Source organism: Labrus mixtus, chromosome 2, assembly GCF_963584025.1.
Source record: "Labrus mixtus chromosome 2, fLabMix1.1, whole genome shotgun sequence".
In the NCBI taxonomy this organism is placed as follows: domain Eukaryota; kingdom Metazoa; phylum Chordata; class Actinopteri; order Labriformes; family Labridae; genus Labrus; species Labrus mixtus.
In genome coordinates, this window is record NC_083613.1 from 1,804,130 (window position 1) to 1,810,129 (window position 6,000).

The following is a 6,000-nucleotide window of genomic DNA, read 5'->3' on the forward strand; positions in this document are numbered from 1 at the left end:
GCCTGCTTCATGATTTAAGTGCTGTCTCTGGAGTTATTATGACACCAATGTGAGTTTTATTTTTCTGTCATGGCTTACTTAGAAGTTATGTTTGGAAGTACAGATTTAAACTTAGTCTCAAACAACTGAACAATGAATGCTCCCTGTTCCTCATCCACCAGTTAATTATAATTCCCTTTCTGAATCAATGTAAGATGTCAAATTCAGAATAAATGTAGGCGTGGTGGTGAAGTGGTCAGCAAGTGGCCTCACAGCAACAAGGATCCTTGTTTGTTTTTTGTGTGGAGTTTGCATGTTCCCCCTGGGTACTCTGGTTTCCTCCTACAATACAAAGACATGCTCGTAGGTGTGAATATGGTTGTTTTTATCTGTAAGTCTGTCCTGTGATTTACCAGGGACCAGTCCAGGTTGTACCCTGACTCTTGCCTAATGTTAGCTGGAACCGGCTCCAGCCCCCTTTTGGCCCCAAATGGTACAAGCAGTATAGATAATGGATGGAGAGACTATTTAAAGCCTTGAAATTCATCAAGCATCAACATATCTAATTCCAATACTTGGTATTTTAAAAACTAGAAAGTCTTCCATCTAGAACTGAAGAATCTTTTCAGAGTCCAAATGTCTTCAAGAACTTCAACAATACTCTAAAGTCTTTGGAATCTAACTTTTAATCTTCAATGATTCCCTGTCTCTCCCAAGCCTCAACAGCTCAGCTAAATTCTTATAGAAAACGTACTCCTCAGATTAAAATGGAATTATCATCAGATTTAACTGCATGAAGGGGCCATTTCAACACCCACACTTAACACACCTTTTCAATTTAGTATGAATTATTAAGTATGGGCTGTTTATGCTTATTGCAGAGATCCATCTGTGATGACTGTTGACATTACAAAGTAAAAATCTGATGCCAAAAAGACATGATGGGGTGCTCCAGAGAGCGATTTATCAACACGCTGTTGGTGCAGAGGTGGAGCTGTCACTGTTGAGATGCAGGATAACAATCAGCCTTGTTAAAAAAAATGGTTTCAGAGAAGTCTTTCTGCAGTGTCGAGCACAAGAAATGAGCGTTAGAGACGAGCACCTGTGGCTGTTTGGGTTCAGCGGAGGTGGTTACAGCTATGACATGGAGGGAAAGCTATGAGAAGTGAGAAGAGGATGGCAGAAGGTGAAGAGATGAAAATAGGTGTCATATGTCAAACTGAAAGACTGGAGTAAAAACAATAACTTGTGTGGGTGATTGAGAAACTTCATAGTCTCATCACGTTTAGGCAAGAGTATTTCAGGCAGCTAACACATTAGAACAACTGCTATTGAGTTCAGGTCAAAAATGTAAATGTACGGCAAAACTAAACAACTGTTTAACTACACCAGCATCTAAAAGAAATACCACCACATTTTAGATTCTTGGTGGACAACAGATCAGTAGGATATATCATGATATCCAAGTTTGTAATTTTTTTTATAAATGTCACACTTAGAATGAATTACCGACTGTTCAATAACTATTAGTTTTATTAATACATGTTTGTCCCTGATTTAGTGTACACCATTCTGCACAGAGAACATCCTGATGGGTAGTAAATGGGTAGTGATCGGTAGTAAGCGAATCAAACATAAAAACTGACATGAAAGTGTAAGTGTAGCGTTCACAGGGCCCTCCAAGGAGTCGTTGTTACTTTAGATTGAAAACTTAGAATATGAAGAGTGGTGCAATGATTAATTTTAAGCAGGTGCCTCCTTCTGAGCATGAAGGGGTTCATCTATATTGGCAAAAACACAAACAGGTGTATCATACATTTTTAAAAGCGGGTGAATCATTAGTTGCTTGGAATCACTAAATTTAACATTTCTTTTAAGTCTGATCTTGCTTGAAAAGTAAACAAATATGGTTACCGGCAAATTTAATCATCCCACAATCCACTGCAAATCATACCGCTTGTTCTTAAAAGTAACATTTTTCATTGTCATAGTGTTTATACTGTTAATACAAGTGTTGTAGTATCTTGTAAATTGTGTTGTGTGAATATGCAAATTGCATTCACTTAGTATATAGTATAGTCATATTAGTACAATTTGTGTTATCAACACAGGAAACATTGAAACTGCGTACTTCTATCTGAGAAGTTGCTGTGACATTCTTTGATCTTGGGTAGTGTAGTTCGTTTCACACTCAGGTAGCTTGCGGTAAGTCCTCCTTGGATCATTATGACATAATGGCTAATTACTTTATCAGCTTAGGAGGAAATGAACATCCAGTGTTTCCCACTCAAATGCATTAAATGGGTATATCCAACCCAGTCTCATGTCAAAATGTGTAATACCTACGTTGGTCCACAGCGCAAAACGTAGTAGTTTCACAATAAGGGCTCTAAAATTGTGACATGTCTACGTTTCCTTTTGTCTATTCTTTTGTATAGGCATACCTCAGGTCACGTGACTGCCCAGTTTTCCCCTGGCGAAAAAAAAAACATGGCGGACATCCCTTCTATTTTCAGTGGAAAATGCAATATTTTAAGATAGTTTGAGGCTTAAGTGTCGTTTTGATAACCTTTCTGGTGACAAATGTACATTGTATCTTCATAATCTTCGTTCAGTTTATGTTTATGATCTTTAGTTTGTTCATTTCTACGAAGATTATTTCAGGTCTCGATAGAAAAACGTTGGACTGTTACATTTTCTACTGTTGCTATGGTGATAGCTATGGACGCTATCAACAACGAACCGGAAGGAAGTGAACGTTCGGTTCGTGGCTCTTAAAACGGGTTACATCAGACCCTAGACATCAAACTAAACTCCTATGTAACAATACATAAAGACAATACTGTACAGTTTGTGTGATTTATATGATTTTATTTAACAAAATAATCCTGACGGATTAATACTATCTTTTAAAACAGGTTTGATTTTTTACAATATATATAGTCTAGATTATTTTACAAAACCCATTCGGCTTTAGTAAATATTTGATATAGTGGGTAGATATACCTTTTTTACAACCCTAATTATGTTCCCTCTGTGCACAACGCCAGACATAACTACAAAAATTCCCGTTTCTAGAAAAACAGTCAAAATATCCGAAATTAACTGATATATCAATTTATCAATCAATCAATTTTTATTTGTATAGCGTCAACTCATAACAGTGTTATCTCGAGACACTTTACAAGAAGCAGGTAAAAGACCTTACTCATTGTTATGTTACAAAAAGCAGGTAAAAGACCTTACTCATTGCTATGTTACAAAGATCCGGCCTATCCATCATGAGCACTTTAGCAAAGCAGCAAAAGTTACAGTGGTAAGAAAAAACTGCCTTATTAAAAGGCAGAAATCTTCGGCCGGCTCCCTGGCTCATGATGAAACAGCCTTCACAGGCCTAGACTGCACTGGGCTTGGAAAGGGATAGGGGGAGAGATGGGAGAAGATGCAGGAAGAGGGATAGAGAGCAAGGGGGTGGGGGGAGGCAAACCGTCCATCAACAATCCGGCAGGGAGTGGGTGTGGGGGGGGGGGGTTGTTCTGGCAGGCCGTCAACCGACGATCTTGAGGAGCCTAGGAGAGCTCAAGAGCTCCCAGGAAAGTAGGTGGTTAGTGACTGAGATTTACAGATAGATACATGCAGTAATATGATGTACTGTATATGCACAGAGAGAGACAGAGAGAGAGAGAGAGAGAGAGAGAGAGGAGCTCAGGGTGCCAGTTCCCCCGGTAGTCTAAGCCTATAGCAGCATAACTAAGAGCTGGTCTACACCAGCACCAGCCCTAACTATAAGATTTATCAAAAAGGAAAGTTTTAAGTCTATTCTTAAAAATACAGACTGTGTCTGCCTCCCGGACCCCGGCTGGAAGACGGTTCCAGAGGAGAGGAGCCTGATAACTGAAGGCTTTACCCCCCATAGTACACTTAGAGACTGTAGGTACCACTAGTAGGCCTGCATTCTGGGACCGTAATGTTCTCGAGGGACAGTACGGCACTAGTAGCTCCTTCAGGTAAGATGGTGCCTGGCCATTTAGAGCTTTGTAGGTGAGAAGAAGGATCTTGAATTCTATTCTAGACTGTATAGGGAGCCAGTGCAGAGAAGCCAACACAGGAGTAATGTGGTCCCTTTTCCTAGTTCTAGTCAGTACACAAGCTGAAGCGTTCTGGACTAGTTGAAGAGTCTTTAGAGATTTGCCAGAGCACCCTGACAAAAGAGAATTACAATAATCCAATCTGGAGGTGAACTGCATGACTGCAAATGCATGAACTAGTTTTTCTGCATCATTTTGCGACAAGATATTCCTGATCTTGGATATATTAAGAGATATATATATATATATATATATATATATATATATATATATATATAATATATATATATATATATATAATATATATGTACTTTATTTTAACATAGATCATATATGTACTATGCAATAAATACTTCGGCCACACGAGATTCGTGACATATTCAGTGAATATATCTTTTGTAAGCCTTTTATAATCCTAGTTACAACATTTTTTTGGAAACGGAAAAGACTACAATTATGGCGCCATTCAGTGTCAAGCTGTATGACTTGACTCTGAGGAATTGTAGTCTTTTAGACAAATCTCAGTGTTCCCTTAACTAAGAAGTAATATATATTTAATTGAGGGTACACAGGGGAGTTTAATTGGATGGTTAACACATTTATGTTATCAGATATTTAAAAAATAATTGATACATTTGTTAAAATGTATTTTAACCATATATAGCAGCTCCCCCTGTTGTTTTGGTGAGCTGACTACCCTCACATGATACTTTGTTCCAAGACCTCTCTAAAACAGTTATTCCCATGTCTGTAGCCCCTTTTGTTGCTGAGGTATAAGCCTTCACACATGCCCTTGGGTCAAGGTTCAAAGGGCATTATTTCAAAACAGGGGTCATGTTGAAACCTCATCTTCACATATGTTACTCTCCAGGATGAGACCTTTCCAACGATGTATGTCGTTCAGCTCTAAGACAAAAACTTCAATATTCTCATTTCATAGGGGTCTTGCAGTCATACTTTCATAGAGCTCTTTCAAAGCCCAGTACATAAAATGTTTTTTTTTTGTTTGTTTGTTTGTTTGTTTTGGTGTAAGTATATCATAGCATCTGGGGAACTATATGCTTGGAGGACAGCCTTAAGTGCTTGGTTTAGAATTATGGCTAAAAGTAAAAATCTCTTATGCTCTTGTCCATATTAATTCATCCTAGTACTTTGTTTTAATCCTTCTTTCCTTATAGAAGAGTTAATCTAATTTGTCATCAGTCATTGTTTTAATATTCAGTTTAATGTCTTTCATAGAGCAACAGGGTTGAACAGGTCAAAAGGCTTCATGTCTCTGCTAGGCCTCAAATGGTCAAATTAACTCTTTTAAGCACCTTTAAAAGGAGTTTTTAACATCAGTCTTTAGTCACAAAGCATACAGCATATAGTGGAGAATGACCCTCTGTCTTTTGGAACATTTTCACACTTTTTAACGCCCTTTTTGGATGTTTTGATAAATTGTGAAAGGTTTGGCAAATTGAGAGTGGGGCCTTAAGTGACTTGTGGGCTCACAAAATCTCTTAGAAGACACCTAGGAAGTGTCTTATCATGAAAATGCACAGGTGTTTAATGTTTACTTGTGCTGTTGTTTGGTACGGCTATTTGTGCACAATATCATTTGGTAACACTACCAATTTGGTTTAAATCATTTTAAAATACCGTATCATTTAAAACAAGCTTCTTGTATTGGAGTTGTGATTCCATTAGTTGACAACATTTTGTCTGTGGCCTGTATGCGGCTGATAGATTAGAATAGATCTGATGTATGCTGTTAACATCTGCCAATGATCAACTTGGCAGCACTTCCTCCACATTTCACATATCAAGGCCCCTCTTCATATTTTTATCCATATTTCGTCTTCCGTCTTTTCTCTTTCTTCCCTTTTCTTTGATTGTATGCCTGAGGAATGTGTATTTTCGAAAATGGATGTCAGCAAGAGGCACGTCTGGA